A 5,212-nucleotide genomic window follows, 5' to 3' on the forward strand; every position below is an offset into this window, starting at 1 on the left:
CCTCCTGACTGGTGCTGGTGCTTCCCTGGGTGGCCCTGTGTCACACATTGGGCCCTCTCTCTTGAGAACCATGAATAACAAACTGGCTTTTCAGTCACCTCCTGATCTGTTGACTTTTCTACACCTGAATGTAAAGAAACCTCCACAGTTTAGAACAGCAAGCTAACTCAGAGGGGTCTACAAAGGAGGCCTTGGTCCAGTGTTTGTCCAGATGGAACCACCCAATCTGCGGGATTTCCATTTGTCAGTAGGTTCTCACTTCCACACTTGACCCCAACCCCACCCCACCTCACCCCCCACCCCCGAGTTCCAAGTTAGATCTTCATTTCTTTGGTTCAAGACTTTAATTCCTCAGGAACCAGCAGTTAGCGTAATGGGTATGTCGCTGGACTCCCACGTAGTTGACCGCGTTTCTTGTCCCGGACCCGGTGGCTTAAAACTCATGCTGGAAACCCCTCCAAAAAAAAAAAAAAAAAAAAGACTTTAATTCCTCCTTGGGTACAAATGCACTCAAATGAGCATAGCTTCTGCTTTCATTTTCTTTCTTTCGTCTTCCTTTCTTTTTTTTCTTTTTAAAATTTGCTGTAGGGTGCAAGTACTTGCCAGAGAGAGAGAGACAGAAAGTGAGAGAAAGGAAAGTGAGAAAGCAAGCCCTCCAGGGGGCATGGCCACACTGCAATCCCTTCTCCATTCTCCTCGGGAATTTGGGGTGCACACGCTAATGTGCCCAGTGTGATTTTTAGGTGCTGAGTCTGGGATTCGAACTGCACAGTCGGCCATGTGGGATCCAGCCACCTTAATCTCCATGCTGCCATTATTCAACTGACCTTTCCATGAAGATGTGAGAACAAACTATGAAGGCACTGGACTCAGGAACTTCCCATGAAGGGAGACACTCACTGGTGCCGTCAGTAAACATCCTTTTCTTTTCTTTCTTTCTTTCTTTTTTTTTTTTTGTTTTCTGTCATTAATGACTGAGAGGGATTGTGGGATGTGACCTTATTTTTCCTTTCTTCCTCCTCTATTTCTTTTCTGTCTTTTAGAAATTTCAGAATGTGAAGATACAGTGTAGCTAGAAAAGAGATTTTTATAAGAAAGTTTTAAAAAATAAAGGACCGAGCCTGTGGGCTAGTGGTTAAGAGAGCCAGATCCCACACAGCTGACTGCCTGATTCGAACCTCAGACCCAGTGGCTTCAAAAACATGCTGGTCACATGTGCGTGTGTGCCTCACACCCCTCCAGGATGGATCAGCGGAGAAGGTATTGCGCTGAGGTGTGCTTTCTCCCTCTCCCTCTCTACTGGTGCGTGAATGTGCTCTGTGCAAACAAACACATGAACACACCACAAATAAATACGGGCAGGAGACCTGTGAGAAAGAAGGGGGTGCGGATCAGTCTGCTTACCAGTTGCCCCCTATTGGCTATCAGGCTGATTGTCATGAGTAAGAAAATAGTTTAAATGGTTCGCCTTCGAGAATTGCTTAATAAAAGATGCTTATCCAGGGACCAGAAGATGGTGTAATGGTTATGTCATTGGAGTTCTACTAGTTGACCACAGTTCAAGTCCCAGACCCAGCTGCTTAAAACTCATGCCGGCGTGTGCTTGTATGTGTGTGTGGGGAGTGTGCCAGAATCCCAAGAGGAGAATGGAGAAGGGATTGCAGCATGGCCATCTCCCTGGGGGTGGTGGTTGTGGTGGTGGTGGTGGTAATTTCTCGCTTTCTGTCTCTGTCTGTCTCTCTGGCGAGTGCACACACCCTATAGCAAAATCTCTCTAAAAAAGAAAAAAAAAAACAGCTTGCAGATGTGACAACCCACAAAGTATACATTCCTGGAAAATTCCTGAACAAGCAAAATCCAGAAACAACAGGTCACCCTTGAGAAATGACTTCTCAAGATGGTGGTGGGTTACCAGCCCTTTGCTCATTTTTACTTCCTTTTTCGTGGGCTTGCCATAAGCCTGCGCCTTTCCATCAGACGAGAGAGAAGGGGACGATAAATACTCGATAAGGGAATAATAAGACTTGGGCGACGTCTGGGAGGGTTATACGCCCCTTTGTACTCAGCCAGTGAGAAACTGAGGCTAGAGACTTGCACGCAGGGAGTAAATTGCCTGTGTAAACTTTTCAGGAATGGCTGCCCATCAGACACACAGTCTTGCAAGACCACCACTAAAGGGTCGCTTCTCCGTACCTCGTGTCTCAGTGTCCACTCTTTGACATTGGACGGGTGGGCTCGTTGCTCACACACAAGACATTCTTTCTTGAGATCTTTCTGGACTTGCAGTCTCCCTCAGGCTGGTCACAGCTGCTGCTGAATGGACATCTATCCCTGCCAGTAAGTGGCCTCATACAGCTTCTGCTAAGGGACTTCCACCCAGTCCTGCCCCTTCCCCATCTCCATAAGACCCTGCTATGGGACCAGCAGTTAGCGTAATGGCTATGTTGCTGGACTCCCATGTAGTCAACCGCGGTTTGCGTCCCGGACCCGGTGGCTTAAACTTACACCAGGCGCGTGTGCGTGCGTGCCCAAGATCCCGAGAAGAGAATGGAGGAGAAGGGATTGTGGCATGACCATCCTTCCTGGGGGGTGATTTCTAGCTTTCTGTCTTTCTGCCTCTCCGTATCTCTCTGTATGTCTGGCGAGCGCATGCGACCTGTAGCGAAAATCTCTCCAAAAAAAAAAAAATAGATAAATAAATTTTAAAAAGACCATGCTATGTCTCCTTCGTCCTGTGTAAACTCACAACAACTTGTGTGTGTTGTATCCCCTTTACTAGGATAAAGAAAAAAACCCTTGCCTTTTCAGAGTGGGTGGGGATGTTGCCATTTCCATCTGACCATGCTGCTGGGGAATCTGATGGAATACCCCAGGGCCTGACTATTTGGTGCTAGGTATATGACATCACCAAACTATGTTTTTTCTTAGACCTTTTGCTTTACAGTTGTTCATTTTGGCTTGACAAGGACCTGTCATTAGGCAGGCCTAAATTACTGAAGGTCTTGCCTTTTGAGTGTTCTCATCAGCAAAGTCCCTGGAGTCTTAGCCGAGTAGCGAACCGGTCTCCAGCAGCCCCTCCAACCTCCCTCCTCTTCCCTATTTCCCTCCCACCCCACCCCGCGGTCCTCCTTTGGTCCCCTTTCCAACTGCTCTATGTAAACAGTGCCCAATTTGGGTGGAAAAACAAAATATTTTAACGTTTTGTTTATTTATGTTTATTATAAGAGTCTTCGTGCTGAGCTGGTCCCTTATCCTGATGGTTAGTTAATGGAGCCAGATCCTGCTAGAACAACTGCAGTTTAAACCTGAGCTCGGCAGCTTGAAACACAGGCCTGCGTGGCCCACATCCTGAGACGCTGGAGAGATGGAAGAGAAAGGATTGTGGTGTGACTCTATTCTATCCGGGGACGCTTTCTCCCTCTCTGTCTTTCTGGTGGGCACACCTACCCTCCAGCAAATTAAAATCAAAACAGTCTTAGTGCCTTGCCACGTTTATCTGTCTCTGGAGGACTTGCTTAAAAAGACACATACATACGTCAAAACATTTGTGGAAATGGAATGAAAGTACAGATTTCTTTGGTGCAAAAGTTTTTAAAATCCACACCTAGTTTTTTGGTAATATTCACTTTCCATGAAGACCCTTTGCATATGTCACAAGAGGACCACAGGGTAAATATGCCCAAGGAGAAAACACCAGGCATCTGGATCCCTTTGGTTTTTCCAGGGACACCACTGGGGGAAGAATGGTCTATGTGCACTGGAGCTCCAGAAGTGAACTACCTCCCCACCCCCCACGCCTCCAGCGGGTTAAGCTGGGTCCATCGGTTTATCTGTCCCCCTCATTTATTCAAACTCTCACGTTTCTCCTCCCTGGCTCCTTTCCAAATTTCAAACCACAGCCCTGATTTATCCTCTCTGTTATGCAGGTTCTCTTCCCAGCCGGCGTGAAAGCTCCCACAGCTCATTACCATAGCAATAGGCGCTCTGCTGAAGTCAGCACCGCCAAAGAGCTGGGGAAAGCATGGCCCTCCCCGACAACAACCAACAACGCAGATGCAGATCCGCAGGCGGCAGCCCTGCTGGAGTGAAAGAAGTGACTGAAGCTCCTCAGCCATAGGCATTAAAAATGGGAAATATCCCTCGGGCTAATTACCGCATGCCTCCAGATCTCTTTTCTCTCCCCTTGGTGACTAGTGGGAATTGTTCTCCAATTCACTGCAGAGGAACATCTGGGTATGGTTCTGTCCAATTCTACCCAATTTAGGGATGACCTAGCATCTGGGGAGGGCTTCTATTCTGCAAAGTCCCACTCTGATCAGAAAGGGCTCACAGCTGCACCATGACATCGCAGATAGGCCAGCTGTTTAGAACTGGACACAGCTCAGTGGCTGACGCAGGCACAAATCCTTCTGGGCACTGCATGGGATGGGGGGTGTTGGCTGCTGAGAAAGGTGACCCTTACCAGGCACTCAGATGGAAAATAGAGGTGCTGGGCCCAGCAGTTAGTGTAATGGCTATGTTGGTGGACTCCCATGTAGTCCACCGCAGTTCGAGTCCTGGACCTGGTGGCTTAAACTCATGCCAGGCGCATGTGCGGGCGTGCCCAAGATCCTGAGAGGAGAATGGAGGAGAAGGGATTGCCGCGTGACCATCCCTCTGGGAGGTGATTTCTCGCTTTCTGTCTCTATGTCTCTCTCTGTCTGTCTGGCGAGTGCCTGAGCCCTATAGCAAAAACCTCTCAAAAAAAAAAAAAAAAGAAAGAAAGAAAGAAAGGAAATAGAGGTGCTGTAGGTGTGGGTTTGGGGTTGGGGCAAGTCCAGCCACTCAGGTGGGGACCAATCTGGCCACAAGCCCTGGGGAGGCTCCCACAAAGTCAAGAAGAAGCTGAAGGGAAATCCATCCTCCAGACTCTACCTCCAGCTCAGGGGCCTTGATCCTGTGTCCGGTCTCTTCTCCCTGCAGAGGGAGTCCTTTCTAGACTCTTCTGCAGGAGCCTTTAGGCTTTTCCTCCAAATCTCTTTCTCAGTACATGTCTCCCTCCATTTTCCCCCAGCACTAACTTTTAAGATTCAAAGACCAGGGGAACTAGCAGTTAGCGTAATGGCTATGTTGCTGAACTCCCACGTAGTCGATCGCGGTTCACGTCCTGGACCCGGTGGCTTAAAACTCACGCCAGGTGCGTGTGCGTGCGTGCCCAAGATCCCAAGAGGAG

Source organism: Tupaia chinensis, unplaced genomic scaffold (assembly GCF_000334495.1).
Source record: "Tupaia chinensis unplaced genomic scaffold, TupChi_1.0 Scaffold000007_1, whole genome shotgun sequence".
Classification (NCBI taxonomy): domain Eukaryota; kingdom Metazoa; phylum Chordata; class Mammalia; order Scandentia; family Tupaiidae; genus Tupaia; species Tupaia belangeri.